This window comes from Chiloscyllium plagiosum, unplaced genomic scaffold, assembly GCF_037043375.1.
Source record: "Chiloscyllium plagiosum isolate Xiang-an unplaced genomic scaffold, Cpla_swu_hap1 HiC_scaffold_9, whole genome shotgun sequence".
In the NCBI taxonomy this organism is placed as follows: Eukaryota; Metazoa; Chordata; class Chondrichthyes; order Orectolobiformes; family Hemiscylliidae; genus Chiloscyllium; species Chiloscyllium plagiosum.
The window spans coordinates 119,710,154-119,737,316 of NW_028270147.1; the positions used below are offsets into that span (position 1 = coordinate 119,710,154).

Consider the following 27,163-nt stretch of genomic DNA (forward strand, 5'->3'; position numbering starts at 1 on the left):
CAAGGGGGAAAATGGGGCCTCACTTTGAAAACAACACTTCAGTACGGCACCAGGACCGTCATCCAGGATTTCACTTCAGCGTTTGCTTAATCCCCTCTGCTGACTGAGGAAGAGTGCCACTGAGCCATGGCTAACACTCAGAGCTATTACATTCTCTCTCCAGTTTGGAGTAAAATGAGGTTCCTCGAGGATCATCGGGGAGATCAGAGTAAAGTGGGGCTCCTCAGTTCCTGATCTTACTTCTATCAGAAGGTCAGAAGTGCGGATGGTTGCACAATATTCAGGACCATTCATAGTTTCAGTATCTGAGGAGTTATGTTCAAAGGCAACAAGATCTGGACAATATGCAGATTGGACTGGCAAGAGGCAAGTAAGTTTTACACCAAAACTGCCAGTCAATGACCATCTCCAGTGGGATGCCTGGTACCAGTGGTGTGCCACAAGGATCGGTGTTGGGTTTACTGCTTTTCTTCGGTTACATAAATGATCTGGATGTGAACATGGGACATAATATGGTTAGTAAGTTTGCAGATGACACTAAAAATAGAGGTGTAGTGGACAGTGTTGCATCTTGTGAAGGCAAATCGGGGCAAGACGTATATACTCAATGGTAACGTCCTGGGGAGTGTTGCTGAATAAAGAGACTTTGGAATGTATGTTCATAGTTCCTTGAAAGTGGAGTCACAAGTAGACAGGATAGTGAAGACGGTGTTTGTTATGCTTGCCTTTATTGGTCAGAGCATTGAGTTTAGGAGTTGAAAAATCACGTTGCGGCTGTACATGACTCTGATTCGGCCTCTTTTAGAATACCGTGTGCAATTCTGGACTCCCTGTTCTCGGAGGGATTTTGTGAATCTTGAAAGGGTTATGCAAAGCTTTACAAGAATGTTGGCAGGGTTGGGGGGGTTCTGCTATAGGAAGAGGATGAATTGGTTGGAGCTATTTTCCCTGCGGCATCGGAGGCTGAGGGGCGACTGTATAAAGATATTTAAAAGGTATCTGGATGAGTATATGCAGAGGAAAAAGGGCCAAACACTAGAGAGGGGACTAGATTTTATCTCGGATAACTGGTCAATATGGACAAGTTGAACCAAAGGGTCTGTTTCTGAGCTGTACAACTCTATAACGCTCAGAATATTCAACCAGTGGCCCTTGTCATTCAATAGTGTTACCATCACTGAATCCTTCACTATGAACACCATGGGGGTTACCATGGACCAGAAACTCATCTGGACTCACCATATAAATACTATGAGCTACAAGGGCAGGTCAGAGACTTGGAATACTGTGGTGTATAACTCACCTCCTGAATCCCCAGAGCAAATTCACCGAGTACAAAGCACAAGTCAGGAGTCTGATGGAAAACGCCCCACTTGCCTGGAGGAGTGCAGCTCCAGTAACACACAATAAGCTCGCCACATCAAAGACAAAGCAGCCCACTTGATTGGCACCACATCTGCAAGCAGCCATGCCCTCCACCACCCTCCACTCAGTAGCAGCAGTGTGTACAATCTGCAAGATGCATTGCAGAAATTCAAAGATCTTTAGCCAGATCCTCCCAAATCTATGACCATTTAGATTTCGAAGGACAAGAACAGCAGATACACAGGACTGTCACTTGCAAAAGCCCCTCCAAGCCACGCACCATTCTGATCTGGAAAAATATCACTGGTTCTTCAGGATTGCTGTATCAAATCCCTGGAATTTTCCCCCCTTAGGGCATTGTGGGTCTACCTACAGCACATGGACTACAGTGGTTACAAAAGATAGCTCACCAGGTTCTCAAAATCAACTAGGATCGGTCAATAAATGCTGGCGAGCCGGCGATGCCCAGACCCTAGGAGTCATTTAAAAAATGTTCATTGAGGAGTTTAGAATTAAAATGGAGTTCCTTGGTGCTCAATGAGCTTCGAGTAATTTTTTTTTGTTCATTCATGGAATGTGGGCGTTTATATAAATGTGGGCTAGCAGTTATTGCCCCTTCCTAGTTGTCGTTGAGAAGATGGTAGATGGAAGTGGGAACTGCAGTTGCTGGAGATCAGAGTCAAGATTAGAGTGGTGCTGGCGTTGCACAGCAGGTCAGGCAGCAACCGAGGATGAAAGGCTTTTGCCCGAAACGTTGATTTTTCCTGCTCTTTAGATGCTGTCTGACCTGCTGTGCTACACCAACATCACTCTAATCTTGACAAGATGGTGCTAACCAAGACCCACAATCTCATTAGGGAAGGACTTGCAAGAAGCAGTGGCAGAATTCCAAGTCAGGATAGTGGCCACTGTTTACAAATTGAGTCACTCACTTACACAATCTACATATTTTAGCTCCAGGTAAAAACAAGGACTGCAGATGGTGGAAACCAGACTCTAGATTAGAGCGGTGCTGGAAAAGCACAGCAGGTCAGGCAGCATCCGAGGCTCCAACGAGCAGTGCATTTGCAACATTATTACTGACAAGTAGGGCAAAAGGATTACATGGAATTATTACCTTCACTTCATTTAAATTCCTTGCTCGTTTGAAGAAAGAAGAGCTAATTCAGCTTGGCTTCATCCATGGGGCTTGGCTGGCACTGGGGTCTTCAGAAAACATCTCAGTGAGAATTTCTCTCGTCACGTTAAATATAAGCTGGAAGAAGTAAAAGGGTAACAGAGAAAAAATTATATTAGATACGCCCTCCCCCCCCAAAAACGCTCGTTAGATCGCTACATGGAAAACAAAAAGGAATGCTGTTCAAAATATATAAAGTAGCAACTGTTTGCTCCACAATCTGAACCAAGGATAAATTTAGAATATCATTGATTGCAGGAGAGAAGGCAAAAGAGAGATTCAAGAAGGGGTTTAATAGGATTGCAGAACGACCAAGGGTAGGTGCAGATGTATTCGACAAGCTAACTAATATAATACTAAGGAAGGCACCACAACATAAAATGAGGCAAATCTTTGAAACAAAATGAATGACATCTGTGGGACATGCTGGAAATAGAAAGCAAACTATCATGGCTCCAATTATTACCTCCTAAAAGTTGACCAGAGGATTGTCGGGCAGCTAACTCCTCGCTCAAAATAAGAAAAACAGGAATTTCTCAATCAGTTAGTTTTGCTTCATTTGTTGGTAAATTAAGAGTTAAAAATATGGAGATAAATACAAGCACTTCAAGAGACAGTAGTTAATCAGGAGCAATTAGCATGAATTTGTGAACTATCAAATAATTTGACAAGGATGTATTAAAAAAAAGAGCAGATTAGTATGAAAAAAGTGTACATGGTTTATATGGATTTTCAGAAATTATTTCAAGAGTTGCCTCTGAGGAGACCAATGGCAAAACTCAAAAGCACCTCAAATGGAGGGGAGCACAATCAAATGGATAGAGGTGGTTGGGAAAATGCAAGGTTCAGGGTAAAATAAAGATTTCATACTAGAAAGGTGTGGAGAATGGAAGGGACCCACAGGAGCCCATGCTCAGATTGCCCTTAATTGTTATAGTAACAAACACAATCTTGACTTGGGAATTTCAGAGAAGGAAACTAAACGATTCCAACTTGGGGTGAAGGGACAGAGATGGAATTGTAATGCAGTGACAGATACAGAAGAATATTTACCGGAAGATGGAATTGAAGTTGAGTGTGAGATGAAGTCATACATTGAGTGGATAAGAAAAGGAATTACACCTGAAATGGCAAGATCCTAATCAGATCAGAGAAAAAGGCCACAAAGTATTCAAACATACAGGCCATCTAAAGTGACAGATATGGCCATTAAAAAAAACTGACACTTCCAACACAAATGATTTAAGCCATTAAGTTGCATAAGGTCTTAGAGAATTTTTTGGTCAATTTTGGGAACCTCAACACAGCACAAATTCAGACTGAAAAGTGCAATCTTTAAGGCTTTCTTCGTGTGAAAATTATGGAGTGACCCGTGGAAGGTCAAGATTCTGGAAAGTTTTAAGAAGGTGATTAATAATTATATGTTGTATTATCAACCAATGGAAAGACAGATGATACAGAAGAATTTTAAAAAAAGAGTGACTGGAAGAGACACCATATATTATGTAAATAGAAACAGAAACTATAGATTCTCAGAGTTGGCAAAGTGGTGATAGATGGGATTTAGTGAATAACAGGATGAGGATGAGGTTGATGATGATAAATTAACAATGGGAGAGTACAAACAGTGGAGGAGAAAGGGGCTTTGGACTTTTAGGGAAGGGGCAAAATGGGAAATTGAATTCAAAGATGTCATCAGGATCGAGATAATGTTTTTAACATGCTCTGTTATGCATATCATCAATCAGAGCTGCTGTGGAGCACTATTAACTCAGACCTTTCTTGCTTAATGGAGAAAAAATAATTTTGTGTTCAAACGCAAAAGCTGAAGCTCACCTCACAAAAAACTCTTTTGCTCACACTCTCTACACCTTTCCATTTATTATTCTCAAGATAGTCTGGGAGTATTCGTAGATCTCCTGGATCGTGGCCAAGTTCCTTCAACTTCCTCACCCACTGCATGAACCATCTTCTCAACTTCTAAAGCATCAGGAGCTACAGAAAAGTAAGGTTCCCTTTGGATTTTCAGAGGCACATCCTTTGGAGACGGGGCCTCCTGTACTGGCTGCTGCATTTGCTACAGCTCAACCCAAAGTCCTCATCAAATTTTGGTCATCTACCAGGTCATCGAGTGCCTCATGACTCAATTCTAACTCTGCCAGGCGTTTGGCTAATTCTTCCTGCCCACTTGTGCCAAACACTGGGCTGCCCTGTTGCAAAGTACACAGACTGTTGGTCAATCAAGAAACTGAAGGTCAGGAACAAAACTGAAATCAAAACATGAAAGCGGGGAGACAAACAAACAAGAACCTTCTTTTTATATCTCAGAGCATGTCTGACGAGTTGGACACAGGCTGGAATTCATTTCCAATTTATTCTCAGCCATGTAATGAAAGTTAAGGTTTCCACATGGAGTGACATTAAACAGTATATTTTATCGGACTGAGTACTCAAACTGAATACACAATTCAGTTAATGGAGTCAGGAGAAATACTTTATTCTCGTTTTCGATTTTTAAAAATAGTTGACTTGATCAAGGTGGTGGAAAAAATCATCTTTACAAAGTTGCAAAGTATCCCAAGTGGTCTTCCTGAGCTTTAAAAATACATTTGTTAACCATTTAACAGTCTTTTTGTAAAGGGTCCTTCGTAAAGGGGAACACTCAGGGTAATTTCTGAAAATGAGACCTGTAAAATGTGCCTGAAAAAAATGGAGTTGTATTTTGACATATTGTTACAGAAACAATGACAATCCTGTAAGTATGTTAAAATATGGGAATTTAAGAAGCTCTGGAATTATTAATAAAACAATTGCATCAATGCTTCGAGACAAATAACGCATCTCCAATTCTTGAAATTCAAATCCATCCCAAAACAGGTTCAAAATTAATATTTGCAGGTCGAGGACAAAGATCTGGAGATAATACCTCCTCCTTATCATCATCACTGTCATCTCTTTCAGATGTCTCCAATTGGATAACCGTCTTATGTTCCTCCTCTCGATCCTTGGAAGGCGATCTGGGCCAGGATTCAACATCCAATTTGAACTGTAATCCTTGATTAGTAAGTTGGATCTTCTCAGCTCGAGACTTTGTGATTTCATGCAATTGTTCAACAGTGTCCTTGACAAAGGGAGATAGCTCAGGTGCACAATCCTTTATCTGAAATGCTCGGAACCAGCTGGTTCTCGGAATTTAGAACTCTTCAAATTTCAGAATAAGTGGCAGTTTGATGGTGAAATGATTAAAAATCATACCGGAGGAGCATACTCACTCTGTAAAATGGGGCGATGAAACAGAATTGCGGTTTGCCAGTGCTGCTCCCCCCACCCCCCTCCGCCCCACTACGTCACATCTGAGTGATACGCCAAACAACCATGTTAATGAGGAAATAACTTCACAAAAACAACTTTGGAGCTTTTCGGATTTCGGGATTCAGGTTAAAGGATTATCTACCTGTATCATTTCAACCAAAGAATTGGCCTTTTGAGTCACTGCTCTTCAGATCATCTCCGTTAAAGACATCCTTATCCTCACAATTGTCCTTGGGTTCCTCTCTTTTAATGTCCATTGTCCATGTGCTCCTCATGGATTTCCTCAGATTCAGGCTCGAGGAATGGTACTTTAAATTGAGCCTCAAGTTGGTCCTTTTCCCTGTTCAGTCAATCCAACAGAGGAGTTGAAGAGATCTCATGGATATTGAGTGAAAACCCCTCCCATTGTGCACTGGAAGAACACACAGACACATTGGTATTGATTTTGGTTTCTGTCTCCAGTCCTGCCTTGGATGCCTTCTCTATGAACACATCATTCCAGTTCATGTTTCTTCATTCTGGTCTCACTAAGTTTGCCAACCGTTCCTCCTCACCAAACATGGGCAAGCTATTTTCAATTTTGGTCATCTCCAAAAGTTTCCACTGCCTTGCTAGATTCATTAATAACGTGCAGCAAGTCAAACTTACTTGGTTCAGAAAACTAATTACTTGCATTTTGATCATTCAAGTTGTTTTTAAATGGACAGAGCTTAAAGTCTACTTGCCCTCCAGGAGTATTACTTCGACCAAACTCTTCCGCCTGCAGTTCTGCTAATTCTTTTGAAAGCTCTGGCTCAACCTCCATCACATGTCCCATTATTACGGCCTTCTGGCGTATCCAGCCCCGCACCAGCCCAAAAGCCATTGGCAAAGCTAGTTCTGTCCTTGAAGCGAAGTGTCCCTGGTTGGATGCTACTAACTAAACTTCTTGCACCAATTTGGGATTCAGGCAGCTCATCGGTTTCAGGCAACATGTCTGTTTGAGTGTGACACGGACAGAGACAGTGTGATGGCATGGGAGTCTGTTCCTCATTGCTGGCATCACTTTGCTCTTCTCAGTTGGTGATTTCAAGTCTACAAGTTGTTCTGAATGTACGCTACCACAGCTGGGAGAGTATTTCTCACCCAGTCGCTCACTGATTTCATCATCCACACTGATACTTGGTGAAACACTTCGAGAAAGCTTCTTCCCTTCATTCATTCCCTCCTGCTGAAATGCTCAGGACAGGAGAGCACTTGGGCCTCAGTGTGATTTTTGTCACTGGTGATTTTGATCAGATCGCTGGGTGAGCCTCTGAGGTAGGTTACGCCCCCAGTGGGTATCCTGGTCCTAATCAACCCCGTCAGGGCTGGCACATAGCATTTGGGATCTCCCAATCACATGCAGAATTCCTTGAACTGGCCAGTCAGGTATATTTGCATTCTTTTGTTAGCAACGAATTAAAGCAGCCATGCTTCAGATCGTTCTGAAACTTTCACTAATCAACAACCCAACATTGAACAACAAGACTAATGCTTTCTGCCAAACATTCTCGACATTCTAAAACCCGAACAGTTTTGTTATATCGCGATACTTCTTTGCTTCGTCTTTCACAGAACAATTTCAGAATTAATTTAGACAACACCAATCCGACCGAATCGGAGTCCCCTACTCCTCTCTTTTTTTTCCAAAAAAAAAGTGTCCTGGACTCTATTTTGGATCCACAGGTCCCCGACCTGTTAGTGGGTGTCCCCACCTCCTCTTTAATCTTTCCTGAATTAATTCTTACCAAGGCCGATCCCTGGTAAGCAGCGAGGGGTCAAGTGAACCACTAATGAATGAGGGGGAAACCAAAAGGACAAAATACTCACGCCTGGCTGGCCGATTCCTCTACACTCAATAGAGGAGGACTCAAGGCACTTACACTGCTTCCCATAATCTGTCCGTACTGAGTCCGAGTCATAGCACCAGATGGGATCTGGACCCCAGTGGATAGGGGTGGGGGGTTCTGTTCCGTGATTGGTCAATAAGCACTCACATTCTGTCTGATTCTTTAAGACTTCATTCTTTATTTTTCATATGGCTGGGCACAGATCACCCAGAAACACAGAGGTTATTCACTTCCCTGTTCCTCAGAGGAGCTGCACGCATGGCTTAAAACAAAGATATTTTTATACTTTTCTGAAAGAAAGGTACAGGCCATTATCGCATAGTAAATTCAGACAATTACCAATCAAGTTACGAAATAATCTTAATGGACAGCAACTTGATCCAATGATATTTCCTGGGAACCAACTTTATTTTCCGACACTTAAGCAACTTTTATCTCACTAACCGAATCTTTGCACCAGCAATTGAAGGTCAGTTAGATTGGCCAGTAATGTATCATCTAGTCTAGTTATTTCTGTGCTGTAAAGGAAGCATTGTCTGCTAATCTCTGTTGAGGCAGACTGTGATTTGTCAACTATGGACTATAACAGCGTTAAAAGCCATTTTATGCAGCTTTTCGCAGAATTGTCAATTTGCAGCCTAGGAGCCATTTTATCATATTATTTGCATTAAGAAGCCATTTTGTTCCCATTTTAGTTAGTAAGAGCATGTGTGAAGTGGTTGTTCCTGACAACAACTGGTTACTGAGGATTCAGATCCTCAGTAGATAGAGATAGGGAAGTGGGTAGCAAAGCAAAGGTCACATTTCATGTACAAAAGGGGATTGAATATGAATGGGCAGTGATTTAATTGTTTGAAAACTGACAGCATAGGGGTCGGATCACAGTATGTGTGGCAGTTCTCTATTCCAACAATATTCATTACTTCGTAGAAATCTTTGACCCACTAGACTGCTTTAAGGCACATCTCAAAAACTCACCCAATAGAACTGATTATATTCTGTATGAACATATAATATTCTACAGCAGCAAGTGTACAACCTTCAGCCATCATTTCCTCTTTTAAAATAATGATCCATTCTTTCTTTTTCATATACAGAGTAAACAGATCGACTTCATTACAAATGCTTTTTTTTAAAAAAAAGACATTAAACTCCAGAGAGCTCTGACCATGAAATAGTTTATCTCAAAAGGTTGATTCAGCATTGATGTCAAAATGCATGGGGTCATAGAGTCAGTTACACAACAGACCCAGCTCATCCGCACCAACCAGATATCCCAACATGATCTAGTCCCAGTTTGCCAGCATTTGGCCCAAATCCTTCTCAACCCTTCCTATTCATGTACCCATCCCAATGCCTTTTAAAAGGTACAAGTTGTAATTGTACCCCTCTCCACCCCTCTGGCAGCTCATTCCATGTGTGCAGCTCCCTCTGCCTGAAAAGTTATCCGTCAGGCCCTTTTCAAATCTTTCCCTCTCACCTTAAACCTATGCCCTCTAGTTTACAACTTTCCTGCCCTGGGAAAAAAATCTTGGCTACTCAACCTATCCATACCCCTCATGATTTCATAAACCTCTACAAAAACCCTTCAGCCTCCAATGCTCCATGGGAAAAATACTTCAGCCTATTCAGCCTCTCCCTGCAATTCAGTCTCAGCAACATCCTTGTAAATCTTTTCTGCACTCTCTCAGATTTAACATCCTTCCTACAGAAAGGTGATCAGAACTGGATGCAGTATTCTAGACGAGGCCTCACCAATGTCCTGTACAGCTGCAACGTAACACTTCAACCACTACAGTCAATGTTCTGACCGATGAAGGCAAGCACGACAAATGCCTTCTTCACCACCCTCTCTACGTGCAACTCCTCTTTCAAGAAACTATGCACCTGCATCCCGAGGTCTCTTTGTTCAGCAACACACCCAGGGCCCGACCATTAACTGTATAAACTAGTGACTGGATAGAGAACTTTGAAAACGAGACTTGATAGAGAAGTTTAAAAATAAAGACCATAAGACAGAGGAGTGGAAGTAAGGCCATTTGGCCCATCGAGTCCACTCCGCCATTTAATCATGGCTGATGGGCATTTCAACTCCACTGACCCGCACTCTCTCCGTAGCCCTTAATTCCTTGTGGGATCAAGAATTTATCAATCTCTGCCTTGAAGACACCCAACATCCCAGCCTCCACTGTGCTCCATGGCAATAAATTCTGGCTGAAGAAATATCTCCTCATTTCCATTATAAATTGACGCTCTCTCATTCTAAGGCTGTGCGCACGGACCCTAGTTTCCCTGCCTAACGTTAACAACTTCCGAGCTTCCACCCTTTCTAAGCCATGCGTTATCTTGTAAGTTTCTATTAGATCTCCCCTCAACCTTCTAAACTCTAATGAATACAATACCAGGCTCCTCAGCCGTTCATCGTATGTTCTGCCTACCATTCCAGGGATCATCAGTGAGAGTCTCTGCTGGACACACACTAGTGCTAGTATGTCCTTCCTGAGGTGTGGGGCACAAAATTGTACACAGCATTCTAAATGGGGCCTAACTAGAGCTTTATCAAGTCTCAGAAGCACATCAATGCTTTTATATTCCAACCCTCTTGAGATAAATGACAACATTACATTTGCTTTCTTAACCACGGACTCAATCTATAAGTCAACCTTGAGAGAATCCTGGACTAGCACTCCCAGATCCCTTTGTACTTTGGCTTAAGGAATTTTCTCACGGTTTAGAAAATAACCCATGCCTGTATTCTTTTTTTCAAAGTGCAAGGCCTTGCATTTGCTCACGTTGAATTTCATCAGCCATTTCCTCGACCACCCTCCAAAACTGCCTAAATCTTTTTGCAGCCTCCCCACAGCCTCAGAACATCCTGCCTGTCCACCTAACTACTTATCATCAGTGAACTTTACCAGAAAGCCCCCAGCTCCCTTCATCCAGATCATTATTATATAAAGTGAACAGCTGCGGCCCCAACACTAAATCCTGCGGGACACCACTTGTCACCAGCTGCCATCCCGAAAAAGAACCTTTTATCCCAACTCTCTGCCTTCTTTCAGACTGCCAATCCTCAATCCATGCCAGTAGCTCACCTCAAACACCATGGGCCCTCACCTTAGTAAGCAGCCTCCCATGATGCACCTTACCAAAGGCCTTTTGGAAGTCGAGATGGATAACATCCACTGGGTTTCCCTGGTCTAACCTACTTGTTACGTCTTCAAAGAATTTGAACAGGTTTGTCAGGTACGATCTCCCCTTACTAAATCAATGCAGACTCGTTCTAATCTGACCCTGCACTTCCAAGGATTTAGATACATCATCCTTAACAACATATTCGAGAATTTATTGACAACCGAGATTAGGCTAATCGTCCTATAAGTTTCCATCTTTTGGCTTGATCCTTCTTGGACAAGGGGGTTACAACAGCAATTTTCCAATCATCTGGGACTTTCCCTGACTCTATTGATTTTTGAAAGATCACAACCAACGCCTAATAGAACATAGAAGAATACAGCGCAGTACAGGCCCTTTGGCCCTCGATGTTGCGCCGATCCAAGCCCACCTAACCTACACTAGCCCACTATCCTCCATATGCCTATCCAATGCCCGCTTAAATGCCCATAAAGAGGGAGAGTCCACCACTGCTACTGGCAGGGCATTCCATGAACTCACGACTCGCTGAGTAAAGAACCTACCCCTAACATCTGTCCTATACCTATCACCCCTTAATTTAAAGCTATGCCCCCTCGTAATAGCTGACTCCATACATGGAAAAAGGTTCTCACGGTCAACCCTATCTAAACCCCTAATCCTCTTGTACACCTCTATCAAGTCACTCCTAAACCTTCTTTTCTCCAATGAAAACAACCCCAAGTGCCTCAGCCTTTCCTCATACGATCTTCCTACCATACCAGGCAACATCCTGGTAAACCTCCTCTGCACCCATTCCAGTGCCTCCACATCCTTCCTACGGTATGACGACCAAAACTGCACACAATACTCCAGATGCGGCCGCACCAGAGTCTTATACAACTGCAACATGACCTCAGGACTCCGGAACTCAATTCCTCTACCAATAAAAGCCAGTACACCATATGCCTTCTTCACCGCACTATTTACCTGGGTGGCAACTTTCAAAGATCTGTGTACATGGACACCAAGATCCCTCTGCTCATCCACACTACCAAGTATATGACCATTAGCCCAGTACCCCATCTTTTTGTTACTCTTACCAAAGTGAATAAAATGTTTAATACATGTAAAAGTTCAGTATGGATACACTCACATTCCAGGCAATTTTCTCAATAAAATCCTAGGCAAGCCTTTGACAACTTTGTCAAAGAATTAATAAATGGAAATTTAACAAAGCCATTATGGAATCAGACAATCTTTAAAAAGAGGTTTCTAAATCCTAAAAAAAGAGATAATAATGACAACAAAATGTTAATATTTTCTCAGATAAGATGTCAATTGCTATATAGTCCAATGAGAGTCAACATTAGGATACAAGTCATTTGGTCAATGCTCTATAAATCTTAGTTGATAAGATTATCTTATCTTAGATAATCTTATCTTAGTTGATAAGATTAATTAAGAAAAAGACTGAATTTGTCAAAGATCAGCATTTTAAAATAAAAGCAGAAACAGATATCACATTTCAAATACTGGACATCAGATGAGTTATGGCTGAAAAAGGCAATTAAATTCTATTGATGTTTAGATCAAAACTCAATTCAACAAAATCCTAAGGATTCAGCATGTTTCAAACATTTGTATCGTAGCCACAGACAATGACTTTTCAAAAATAAACATCTTTCATTCCAATGTATCATTTTGTAGGTGATGCAATATCATTTTAATTTGGATTGTAAATGGGGTGGTTTCATTGTAATTATTTGTTTTTATTGCATCCAACTTCTTAATATATTCGGCAGGCAATCCATTCTGTTTTGCACCTGTACAAATTACCTTTTTGTAAAGTGGAGATGGCAGGGTAGAATTAAAATTCTCTATTTCCTTAGCCACTTCCCTCAGAACTCGAGGATGTGGCCCATCGGGCCAGGATATTTATCAATTTTTTGACCTTTTAGCTTTTCTAGCACTTTCTCTTTTGTAATGGCAACCATACTCAACTCTGCTCGCTGATTTTCCTTAATTGTTGGTATATTACTCATGTCTTTCACAAGCTGTTCCAAAAAGACATCCTGTAAGCATTCCATGAATACCCTTTGTTTGGATCCACTGGCAACATTATTCAACTAGGTCATTTGCATATTCAAGTACCCCATGGTCACCTTGACCTTGCCATTCTGACATGCCCTATCTATTTCCTGGTACATCTTGCGCCCTTGGTCCTGACCACTGCTGTGAGGTCTGTACATAACTCCCATTCTGGTTTTTTTGCCTTTGTGGTTCTTCGACTCCACATCATCTGATCCTATGTCATTCAGTGCCATGGATTTAATTTCATTCTGAACTAATAAGGCAACCCTGCACCCTCTGCCCACCTCCCTCTCTTTTCGATAAGTTGTAAACCCTTGGCTGTTTAACTGCCAGTCCTAAACCCCCTGCAACCATGTCTCTGTGATGTCGACCACATCATCATCATTCATGATGATTTGTGCTGTTAATTCATCTACTTTGTTACAAATACTATGAGCATTCAGGTAAAGTGCCTTAATGCTAATTTTCTTATCCTCATGATTTCCAATATCTCTAGTAATATGCCCAAAGTTATCCTTCGTTTTTGCTTCATTCCTGGATTGCCTTGAACTGAAACCCTGCACACATGCTAACCTGTTGCTTATCGTTCTACTTGACTCCATACTCCGTTGCTTTCCCTTTCCCTTCCCCCAGACTCATAAGTTTAAAGTCCTCGTGACCACCCTATTTATCCTTTTCAACAGAACACTGGTTCCAGATCGGTTCAGGTGGAGACTGTCTCATCGGTACAGATCGCCCCTGTTCCAAAACTGATGCCAATGTCCCATGAAATCAAAAACCTCCTTCCCACACCAATCTCCTAGCCACGTGTTTGCTTCCCTAACTTGCTTATCCCTATGACAATTAGCACATGGCTCAGGCAGTAATCCAGAGATTATGATCCTCGAGGACCTGTTCTTCAATTTCCTTCCTAGTGCTTGATACTCCCCACACAGGCCCACCTGCCTACCCTTGCCTATGCTGTTAGTGCCAACATGGATCACAACAACTGGATCTTCTCCCTCCTGCTCCAATATCCTTTCAAGCCGGTTGGAGATGTCCAGCATCCTGGCACCGGTCCAGCTACACACCATGTGGGACTCCCAATCCAGCTCGTGAAGGATACTATCTGTCCCCCTAATTATAGAATCCCCTGTAACAACTATTTGTCTTTTTGCTCCCGCTCTTGAGTGGCCTTCTGAACCATGGTGTCATGGTCAGCTGGCTCATCCTGTCCACAGCCCTTTTCCTCATCCATACAGGGAGCAAAAATCGCACACCTGTTGGACAAGGTCAAGGGCTGAGGCTCCTCCACTCCTGAACTCAGAATCCCCCTCACTTACAGTCACACCCTGTTGCTCCTGATCACTAACTGAATTTGAATTACTTAATCTACCGGGTGTGACTGCCTCCTGAACCACTGCGTCCAGGTAACTCTCCCCCTCCCGGATGTGCCGCAGTGTTTGAAGCTCAGATTCCAGATTATCAATTCTGATCCAGAGTTCTTTGAGCAACCAACACTTGCTGCAGATGTGGTCACTGCCTTTCACAATGGGATCAGCCAACTCCTACAATATACAGCTACAGCACATCACCTGTCGAGCCATCTCTACTTATTTAATTAATTTATACAAAATTATAAGTTAAATATTATTCAACTAACCAACTAATAATGAACTTTTAATCAATCACACGATACACAAGAACTATCAATTGAAACGCCTTACCTTAGCAACACACGAGAGTCCTTTTCTTTGGTGAGAGGAGAGGGCGGGGGGAGACACGACACGTGTCGTACATCGGGATTCAGTTGCTGCCCAAATATATACCCAACAGTCCTCTGCGCCTCGCTGTGGCCTGTCGCTCTGCTGCTCCTTCAAAAGCCTCACTTATCAAGCAGTCTCACGTCCGTTCCTGCTCAGTGTTCGCTCCGCCAAGCTAAGTTTTTATATTTTAAAGTTATCATCCCATCGGGTCTCTGGTCCTCATTGTCGCTTCTCCCACTCCAACTGCCACCCATAAAATGAAGAACACTGATCCCCCGAGGTAAGTTTGTATATTTTAAAGTTAACTTCCCGTCAGGCCTCTGGTCCTCGCTGAAGGTGCTTGAGCTGCATGGAGAGAAAAATGTTTTCACTTGTGAGGCTGACCTGAACAGGAAGTTCACATTAACAAATCAAATCAGAAATTCAAAACAAGATATTCTTCCCTGAGAAGAGTGACAACATGGAACTTGCTTATGCCAGGAATGCTTCAGTTGAATGGCACGAATATGTTTCAGGGGAAATTAGATAAGTACCTCAGGGAGAAATATACAGAAGGATGCACTGATGGGATGAGACAAAGTGGGAGTAGAGTCGCATGGAGACTAAATAACCGCAATAGCCTGTTGGGCCAAAAGGCACGTTTCCCTGCTGTAAATTATCTGGAAAAGTTCTGGTCTCCTTCACTCAAGAACCATTTAATCACCAACTAATTTGGACAAAAGGGGTCCCACTGGGATATGAAAGAGAAATACAAGAGACATCCCTTCATAAGGTTACACAATTAACATCCGTTAGTGAAAGCACCTCTGCAGAGAGCACAGTTTAATCTTCAGCTTCTCAGTATCAGTGGAGTACAGAGTTTGAATTTGCGGTTTGGTTGAGCTTGAGCTGCCAACATCAAGATCTTTACTGGGTTCAGCTTGGGTCTTCGTCATAAACTCATCATAGGACTGAAAGAAACATGGAGAGAAAGTGAAATCAAACATTGGGATTTAAAGAAGTACACATGACACTACTTTGCCAATTGCACTGAATTCAATGTACTTCTGAATTTTTAAATAAGTTTTCTGGCAACTAAGGAATAGCAGGACTTGATTTTCAGCAAACTACTCCAGTGAGGACTCAAGTTTTCAATTCAATCAGAAAGTTGAAGCATTTTCTGGATGTATGCAGTATAGCCAGACAGGTAAGCCAAAAACAGATAAAGCATTTGCCATTTGAAATAATAGAAAATTCAGATGTAGGATGCAGTGTTCATAGTCGTGATGTAAAGGTACAATATAATACTGAACAGTTGCTAAACTGAAGCACTTACCAAAATATTGTCCACCCGATCACGTTTTCTCCTGCCAAATGTCTTCATCTTCTGCCAGCCTGTCTTCTGATACTGCTCCTGGTTGAATCCAAACAACTTGATAACTTCATTAGAAATGAAGATCTGGGGATAGAAGCACAGGAGAAATGGCAACTAATGCACACACCCTAAATACACAGACAAAACAACCTCCAATCCATTATCCTTCCCGTAAACTGCTCAATGAAGACTTTGATGCTTGGGCCTTCTGATTCTTCTCCCATTCTGAATGATGTAAAATTGAATGAAACTCAAAGCATATTCCATTAAATAAAAATCACTAAATGCTTTAAAACGTAATTATAATTGAAGTGAATAACATCAGTGAGATCCAAAAGCATATGCAAAACAACTTTAAGGTAGCATGCAATACTCCCAGATTATGAGAAGGTTTGACATTTTCCCTTGCCTAAGACCGAGACTGAGAAATGAGTAATTATTCACTTATCAATTCACTGCATTACGTGGTTCAGCACTTTGCCAACAAATGCTGGCCTCTGCTCTGTCAAATTCCAAAAATATTCTGCCTTTAATAGACTGTAGCTGAAAATGTGTTGCTGGAAAAGCGCAGCAGGTCAGGCAGCATCCAAGGAACAGGAGAATCGAAGTTTCGGGCACAAGCCCTTCTTCAGGAAACGTCGATTCTCCTGTTCCTTGGATGCTGCCTGACCTGCTGCACTTTTCCAGCAACACATTTTCAGCTCTGATCTCCAGCATCTGCAGTCCTCACTTTCTCCTTTAATAGACTGTAGGCAGACAACTGAAGATCAGCGCTGTGGGAGGTCTCACAATAAATATTGGGGCTGACGTGGATTCATACAGTGGACCCAGCATTTCAGGAAGGTCAAATCGTTCTCAGTTTAACAGATGAGTTCATCAAAGCTATATGATCTAACCACTGACCACTGCCTCACGTGGCTCCAGGCAGGAAGATTTTGATAGGTTTCTCAGCTAACAAAGGCAAGTAACATGCCCAGAAATGTTGGTGTGGGAAATAGTACAGTTCAGACTGAAGACACATTACAGTTGAGTTATAAAAACAAAGCAAAGGAAATGAACAGTCCCAAATTTACTCTGAATGAAAAGCTGATTTACACATGACCATTCTCAGTCCCTGGCAAAGTGTAACACTTCACAAACTGTGCTTAAAGGGAAGTCAGGCTAGACAATGAGCTGCTTGATGTTGACTTTAGACCGTGGTAAAAAGTTCACATTGCAATGTTTCAAGTCTGAGTTACTGGAAGGAGTCATCCAGTGTACACTTCAATGTCAGTGCCACAGTAAAATAGAAGTTGCATTGTTGTAATAGTAAAGAACTTGGTCTTCGTGCTGGACAATACTTTTTAACCAATGCTCAAGTCATCCACCTGAACCTCAAATTGCCAAAAAACTTGCAATATATATAACTTTTCACACTTGTACCATGTTGTTCTCAGCCTTTGAAATATAGCCACTAATTATAATATAGTCAAAAGCTGCAACAAACTTTCACACAGCAAGTTCCCACAAATCAGAGAAATGGTTCAGTAAACGTTGAGCCAGACTGACTCATGCAGTAGACTGACCAGCACCATGAGGGAGAACTCCACTCCTCTTCAATGTCACACCAAAACTCTTTTAAAAAACTCACCCAAGGGGGAAAATGGGGCCTCACTTTGAAAACAATACTTCAGTACTGCACCAGGACTGTCATCCAGGATTTCACTTCAGCGTTAATCCCCTCTGCTGACTGAGGAAGAATGCCACTGAGCCATGGCTAACACTCAGAGCTATTACATTGTGTCTCCAGTTGGGAGTAAAATGAGGTTCCTCGAGGATCACTGGGGAGATCAGAGTAAAATGGGGCTCCTCAGTTCCTGACCTTACTTCTATCACAAGGTCAGAAGTGCGGATGGTTGCACAATTTTCAATACCATTCATAGACTGCTTCAGTATCTGAGGAGTTATGTTCAAAGGCAACAAGATCTAGACAATATGCAGATTTGGACTGGTAAGAGGCAAGTAATTTTCGCATCAAAACTGCAAATTAATGACCATCTCCAGTAGGAGGCCTGTGACCAGTGGTGGCCCATAAGGATCGGTGCTGGGTTCACTGCTTTTCGCCATTTACATAAATGATTTGGATGTGAACATGGAACAGAGCATGGTTAGTAAGTTTGCAAATGACACCAAAATTAGAGGTGCAGTGGACAGTGATGAAGGTTCAGAATACAACAGGATCTCGAACAGATGGGCTGAGGAGTGGCAGATGAAGTTTAATTCAGGTAAATGTGAGGTGCTACATTTTGGAAAGGCAAATCAGGTCAGGACTTATACACTCGATGGTAAAGCACTGAGGAGTGTTGCTGAGCAAAGAGACCTTGGAGTGCAGGTTAATAGTTCCTTGAAAGTGGAGTGACAAGTAAGCAGGATTGTGAAAGTGGTGTTTGGTATGTTTGACTTTATTGGTCATTGAGTATAGGAGTTGGGAGGTTATGTTGCGGCTGAATAGGACACTGATTAGGCCTCTTGTAGAATACTCTGTGCAATTCTGGACTCCCTGCTCTTGGAAAGAGGTTGTGAATCTTGAAAGGGTTATGCAAAGATTTACAAGGGTGTTGCCAGGGTGGGGGGTTTCTGGTATAGGAAGAAGATGAATTGGTTGGGGTTACTTTCCCTGGAGCATCAGAGGCTGAGAGGCAATTGTGAAAAGATTTATAAAATGTGGTATAGATCGGGTAAATAGACAAGTCTTTTCCCTGGTGAAGGCAAATCCAAAACTAGAGGGCAGAGGTGAGAGGGGAAACCTTTAAAAGGTACGTAACAGGTAACTGATTCATGCAGAGGGCGGTGTGTACATGGAATGAGCTGCCAGCGGAAGTGGAGGCGGCTGGCATAATGACGATATTTAAAAGGCATCTGGCGGAGTATATGAATAGGAAGGGTTTAAGAGGGAAATGGACCAAATGCTGGCAAATGGCACTAGATTTTATCTCGGATAACTGGTCTGTATGGACAAGTAGAACCGAAGGGTCTGTTTCTGAGCTGTTCATCTCTATGACTCTAAGAGACAATTTAACCAATGGCCCTTGACATTCAATGGTGTTACCATTACTGAATCTTCCACAATGAACATCATCGGGGTTACCATGGACCAGAAACTCATCTGGACTCATTATATAAACACTGTGGGCTACAAGGGCAGGTCAGAGATTGGAATACTGTGGTGTATAACTCACCTCCTGATTCCCCATAGCAAATCCACCGAGTACAAAGCACAAGTCAGGGGTCTGATGGAATACACCCCACTTGCCTGGAGGAGTGCAGCTCCAGTAACACACAAAAAGCTCACTACATCTAAGACAAAGCAGCCCACTTGATTGGTACCACATCCACAAGCAGCCATGCCCTCCAACACCCTCCACTCAGTAGCAGCAGTGTGTACAATCTACAAGACGCATTGCTGAAATTCAGAGATCTTCAGCCAGATCCTCCCAAATCTGTGACCATTTAGATCAAGAAGGACAAGAGCAGCAGAGTGCCACCTGCAAGTTCCCCTCCAAGCCACCCATCATTCTGACTTCGAAAAATATCATTGTTTCTTCAGGATTGCTGTATCAAATTCCGGGAATTCCCTCCCGATGGGTCTACTTACAGCGCATGGACTGCAGTGGTTACAAAAGATAGCTCACGAGTTTCTCAAAAGCAACTAGGATCGGTGAATAAATGCTGGCCAGCCGGCGATGCCCAGACCCTGTGAGTCATTTAAAAAATGTTCATTGAGGAGTTTAGAATTAAAATGGGGTTCCTTGGTACTCAATGGGCATAGAGGAATTTTTTTTGTTCATTCATGAAATGTGGGCGTCACTGGCTGGCCAGCACTTATTGCCCCTTCCTACTTGTCCTTGACAAGATGGTGCTGAGGTAGACCCACAATCTCATTCGGGAGGGACTTCCAAGATGCAGTGACAGATTTCCAAGTCAGGATAATGGCCACTGTTTACAACATGAGTCACTCACTTACTTAATCTACATATTTTAACTCCAACCAGCATCACGTTTGCAACATTATTACTGACAAGTAGGAAAAAAGGATTACGTGGAGTTATTACCTTTACTTCATTTAAATTCTGTGGGTTCCTCACTCGTTTGAAGAATGAGGAGCTAATTCGGCTTGGCTTCATCCACAGGGCTGGGCTGGCACGGAGGTTGTCAGAAAAGATGTCAACAAAAATTTCTCTTGTAACATTAAGGACAAGCTGGAAGAAGTAAAAGACTAACAGAGAAAAGATTATATTAGATGCGTCCTCTCCACTCAGCAAAAAGCTTATGAGATCATTACAGTGAAAACAAAAGGGAATCCTGTTCAAAATATATAAAATAACAACTGTTTGCTCCACGATTTGAACCAAGGCTACATTTCGAAGTTCATTGATTGCAGGAGACAAGGCAAAAGAGAGATTAGAGAAGGGGTTTAAAAGGATTGCAGAACTACCAAGGGTAGGTGCAGATATATTAGACAAGATTTCCTGTATAATACCGAGGAAGGCACCACAACATAAAAGGAGGCAAATCTTTGAAACAAAATGAATGACATCTGTGGGACATGCTGTAAATAGAAAGCAAGCTATCATGGCTCCAATTATTAAGGTGAATAATAATCAAATATTGGATTATCAACCAATGGAAACAGCAATAGAAAGTCAGAAACGATGGAGAAGAGTTTGAAAAAATACTGAGTGGCTGGAAGGGACACCATATATTATGTAAATAGAAACAGAATCTGTAGATTCTCAGACTGGGCAAAGTTATGACAGATGGGATTTAACGCATAACAGTATGATGATGATGAGGATGATAAATTAATAATGGGAGAGTACAAACAGTAGAGGAGAAAGGGGCTTTGGATTTTTAGGGAAGGGGCAAAATGGTAAATTGAATTCAATGCAGTCATCAGGATCAAGATAATGTTTTTAACATGCTCTGTTATACATATCATCAATCAGAGCTGCTGTGGAGCACTCTTAACCCATACCTTTCTTGCTTAACTAAGAAAAAATAATTTTGTTTTCAAATGCAAAATCTGGGTCTCACCTCACAATAAGCTCTTCTGCTCACACTCTCGTCAATCTTCCATTTATAATTCCCAAAGTCTGGGGGTATTTGCAAATCCCCCAGATCATGGCCAAGTTCCTGCCATTTGCACAGCTCCTCAGCTGCTGCATGAACCAATGTCTCAATCTCGACAGCATCCTGAGCGAAAGCAAAGTTATTTTCCCCTTGGATGTTTCGGGGCACATCTTTTAGGGACTGGGGCTCCTGCACTGGGCTGCCCTGTTGCAAAGTACACAAACTGTTGGTCAATCTAGATACTGAAGGTCAGGAACAAAAATGATGGAATTCATTTCAAAACATTAATGAACAATACATGGTTATAATAAACTGTGAAATCAAAGCATGAAAACGGGAGACAAACAAACGAGAATCATCTTTTTATATCTCAGAGTATGTCTGACATGTCAGACACAGGCTGGAATTCATTTCCAATTTATTCTCAGCCATGTAATGAAAGTCAAGGTTTCCACATGGAGTGAGATCCAGAACATTAAACAGTATATTTTATTAGACTGAGTACTCAAACTCAATACAAAATTTACTTGATGGAGTCAGAACAAATGCTTTATACTCCTTTTTAAGTTTAAAAGTTTTTGGCCTTAATCAAGGTGGTGAAAATAATCATCTTTCCAAAATTTCAAAGTAACACAAGTTGTTTCCCTGAGCTTGAAATATAAAGTTAGCATGAAAAGAACACGTCACACTTATCCATTAGGTGGAATCAATATTCCATTCGGCTCACAAAGGGCGATATCATGGACTATCATGGAGTGTGAGAAGAATACAGTTATTGAACTGAAAAGAATACTTTTGGACAGTTCAGGATCAGATACATTGTGATGAAAACAGTGAATATTCTTCAAACTACGCAATCAAAAACATATGGCTTGTTACAAGTAACCATAGAGAAAGTAATGGCCATTTTAGGAAACTGATATAGACTGTTCAAATCTTTCCTGGTTCAGAGTATAAGTATGGAGAATCTCTTCATCTACAAACTATTGTGTACTTCGGGGAATGAACGATTTCAGACTGAACGTTCTGAGCATCAAGCTTTCCAAAATCAGATCACCTTCAGTTGACGGCTGCACCCCTTTTTATCCCTGCACTTTATAGGGAAACACAAATATTGACAAATCAGAAGAGCACGTGTCAGTTTAGTCAGGATGTTGCTGTGTCAAATCAAAATGACCCAAGCACCTATTTCAGTGACTTCCTGCATTGAATGCTCAGAAAGGAATGGACAGCATGAGAACTTGTCAAGCACTTTTATGAAAGAGCTGCTTGTCAAATCAATGTTAATATGTGCAAACCATAAACCCTTCTGTTCTTCTAATCAGATGATCATTCAGTCTCAGGATTTTGCTTCCAAACACTACGCTGGAAAAATTGCGTGCGAACTGAAAAAGCCAGAGATGATTCAAAACTTAGTTTAAAAGATCCTCTTTAAAAACACTGCCTCCCTTTTAGGGAAGGACAGAAAAGTACAGGAGGAAAAGGTTTGAATTTCAATAGCAATCCTTCAGTTCTAAACTCAGTCATTACACAGTGGAAATAGCCACTAAATCCTTGAGAAATAATCAGGCGTACTTACACTTATTTTGAGAATTGATGGGCAAGGTAGAAAACACTGAGACACCAGAAATTTTAAGAATATCCCCCACAGCTTGATTTTATCACCCACAAATATATTAACAATTTATCAAGATATTCCTCACAACAGTCTTTTGGGAAAGTGTCCTTGGTAAAGGGGAACACTCAGGGTAATTTCTGAAAATGTTGACGTGCAAAATGTGCCCAAATAAAGTGGAGTTGTATTTTGACATTTGTGACGGAAACAATCACAATCCAACATTTATGTTAAAATGTGGGAATTTAATATGCTCTGGCATTATTCATCAAACAATCACATCAATGCTTCAAGACAAATAACACATCTCCAATTCTTAAAATTAAAATCCATCCCAAAACTGGCTCAAAATTAATACTTACAGGTCGAGGACAAGGATCTTGAGATAGTACTTCCTCTTTATCATCAACACTGTCATCTCTTTCAGATGGCTCCAATTGGATGACAGTCTTCTGTTCCTCCTCAAGATCCTTGGAAGGTGACCTGGGTGAGGATTCAACATCCAATTTGAACTTTAATCCTTGATTAGTAAACAATCTTCTCAGCTCTTCTCTTCTCTAATATCCCAAGTTGCCAGCATTTAACCCATATCCTTCTCAACCCTTCCTATTCATATATCCAACTCAAAGCCTTTTATAAGTTAAAAGTTGTAATTGTACCCCTCTCTACCACTCTGGCAGCTCATTCCATGTATGCAGCACACTCAGCCTGAAAATGTTAATCCTCAGGCCCTTTTTAGATCTTCCCCTCTCACCTTAAACCTATGCCCTCTAGTTTTGGACTCCCAAAACCTGGGAAAACGATCTCGGCTATTCACCCTATCCAACCCCCTCTACAAAAATCCTTCAGCCTCCAATCATCCAGGGAAAAAATGCTTCAACCTATTCAGCCTATTCCTGTAACTCCGTCCCAGCAACATCCTTGTAAATCTTTTCTGCACACTCTCAAGTTTAACATCCTTCCTGTAGAAAGGCGATCAGAACTGTGTGCAGTATTCTAGAAATGGCCTCACCAATGTCCTGTTTCGCTGCAACGTAATGCCTCAAGCCCGACAGTCAATGTTCTGACCAATGAAGGCAAGCATGCCAAATGTCTCCTTCGCCACTCTTTCTACCTGCAACTCCACTTTCAAGGAACAATGCACCTGCATCCCGAGGTCTCTTTGTTCAGCAACACAGCCAGGGCCCGACCATTAACTGTATAAGCTAGTGACCGGATAGAGAACTTAAAAAATAAAATTTGATACAGAACTTTAAAAATGAAGCAGCCCAAACTGAATGGAGGGAGAATGTCTTCACTTGTGAGGCTGACCTGGACAGGAAGTTAACATTAATGAATCGAATCAGAAATTCAAAACAAAACTTTCTTCCTTGGAAAGGGAACAACATGGAACAACATGACAACTAGTACTGGGAATGCTGAAGTTCAATAGCATGAATATGTTTCGGGGGAAATTGGATAAGTACCTCAGTGGGAAACATACAGAAGGACGCACTGATGGGATGAAACAAAGTGGGAGTAGACTTGCATGGAGACGAAATAACTGCACAAATCTGTTGGGCCAAAAGGCACATTTCTCTGATGTAAAGTCACTGCAAAAGGTACTGGTCTCCTTAACAAAAGAACAATTCAATTACTAATTTGGACAAAAGGGGTCCCTCTAGGGTATAAAAGAGAAATACAAGAGGCATCCCTTCATAAGGTTACGCAATTAACATCAATTACTGAAAGTACCTCTGCAGAGAGCACGGTTTAACCTTTGCCTTCTCAGTTTCAGTGGCGCACAGAGTTTTATTTTGTGGTTTGGTGGAGTTTGCCAACATCAAGATCTCCACTGAGTTCAGCTTGGGCCTTTGCAATAAACTCATCATAGGACTGAAAGAAACATGGAGAGAAGGTGAAATCAAACATTGGGATGATAAGAAGTACACATGACACTACTTTGGTAACTGCATAAGACAAAATCTTTTTTGAATGAACAAATCTAATTTTAGCAATCTGTAAAACAAGCTAACCACAAAATTGAGAAAAATTAACAGGGAGACCAAGAAGCCCAGTTGGTTGAATGCGATCAAAACAAGTTTGTTTATTCCTCTCAAGCCACTGCACACACCATTCAACATTACAACAACCTATTTATGCAGCACTTAACAAGTAATAGGCCCCAAAGCTGTTTTAATAAAGAATACTGGGACATTGCTCAGGAAGAAGTATAAGGACAGAATACCCAAGACACCATTGGAAAAAGGAAGGTCTTGAAAGTCGGATGAGATGAGGATATGAAGAGGAATTTGGGATAAAAGGTTTGAATGAATGTTTGGAAGAATATAAAAACTCTTATTAATGGCAGAGAAAAAAAATCAAACAGAAAAAGCAACCCTGCTCAACCACTTTTCCTTAAGATGGCAAGAATAAAAGTCAACAGCCCCCAAAAATTTTTAGTTCAAGGAAATGGATGCTGATTTGGTTTTGAGAACGCAGTATGCAACATGTGAAATGCTCTGAACTCAACCTCTGCAAGGTCACATGTTCCAACCATCCCCAGCTGAAACCTGCAGGGCAGTGGAGGGTACAATCTCACCTCGAGCTGTTTGATGAGGCTAGCCTCTTGTGCTTTCAACCGCTCCTGTTGACGTTCCTCCTGCTCTTTCTTCAGCTTGTCCACAATGGACTTGCACTTCTTAAGTTCGTCCTTCAGTGCATGGATCCTGATCTCAATATCACTCTGGTCTGACGTAGTTTCTGTTGAAGATCCACCCAATGGATGTTAACAGGTCTCCTTACAATCAAATTCAACTTGGACACGAACATTAGCGGATAAGAGATATATGCAAACCTGCATAACTCTTGGTGATACTTCTCACAACCTGTTCAACAACTTTAATCAAACCTGCTGAACCACTGACAAAGCCTCGTGCAATGGACATGTTGACCACTTGGGGGCCACAGTGTCACCAAACACATCAACTCCTCAGACCTACAATATCACCGTGCACACCGGCCGATCACACAGCAGGACTATCTGGGCAGTCAGTAACGGTGAGCATGGTGAGAACCATATTGAGGAAAAAGCCAAAATGGGAAGCTGGAGACTAAAATCTTGCAAAAGATGTGCATTTGAAAGACAGGAGAGGAATGGGCTTTGGAAATGAATTCTGCAATTGGGCTACTATACATGGCCATTATTTAAGTTAACTCTGGAAGGGATGCAACAGTCAGAGAAATTAAGACCACAAGAGGTTGAAGGATGATGTTAGACTAAAAGTCACAAAGAGAGACAGGGATTCATCGTGAAGGGCTTTCTTAACTGTGAAAATTAGATTGGAGATGTTGAAAAATTGGGAGGCAAAGTTCAATTAAAGACAGTCTGATAATTTTCAGATAAGCGCTCTTTCCAGACTTTTGGAAGTGCTCACATTCATGGAGTATTCAGAAATCTGACCAGAAGAGGATGGAATTGTCAAGTCTCTGGGTGAGAGTTGTGGATGATGAGGCAGAAGGCATGTAACTTTACAGAGACAGGTTTGTGATGAGTAAATGCTGGGTTTACTCAACGATGGAACATGCTGCTGAGATATAAAGGGTGTGGACCAGCTGAGGATAGCAAATGAGAGGCTGGAGTGGCAAAGGGATACAGCTGGAGAGTCAGAAACAGGCAAACCTGTTGGAGTTGACTTTTCTTTGTTGAATACTTCAGTGGTGTGCAATTTTTTCTGAAAGGCTGGTGACATTCTTTCTCCAATTTAGACAGGTGTAACATGACCAAAGTTACAGACCAATGAAATCAAACTTGCACAGGCAATCAGCTCTTACTGTTTCAACTTCAGAGATTCGAAAGGAAACTGACAGAACGAGATGTTAACAGACAATCTACCACACCGATGCTGACTTAACTCTGGGCTGTCGGCCTCAATTACAGTGACAATACAGTAATAAGCAAAACTAGAGGGAAAACTTCCTGTGACAGAACTCATGTCATCATCCCACCATGCAAGGTGGTGGAACTTGAATTCAATAAAATAAAAAGTCTGGAATTAAAATTCAAATGATAACCATAAATTCATTGTCGATTGTCAGAAAAATCCCATCTGATTCATTAATGTTCTTTCGGGAAGGAAAGTGCCATCTTTACCTGGTCTGGTCTCCATGTGACTCCAGACCCACAGCAATGTGGTTAACTCTTAACTGTTCTACGGACAATCATGGATGGGCAATAAATACTGGCCACCCAGCAATGCCCACATCCCACAAGTGAATTAAAATAAAATTCCCTTCATAAATCCTACAGCAAGGCCATTTCAGGTGTTATTTTCACTTTCACACAAGACAAAGTCTCAAGGATCACCATCCCTCGGTGTTGTGCTATACTCTCAGCCAAGCAACATTTTT

At 41.7% G+C, this 27,163-nt stretch overlaps 1 pseudogene; it reads right to left on the reverse strand.

Annotated features, from left to right (window-relative positions):
- LOC148149284 (centrosome-associated protein 350-like) overlaps positions 1-27,163 on the reverse strand; it is a 989,460-nt pseudogene that overhangs the window by 667,839 nt on the left and 294,458 nt on the right.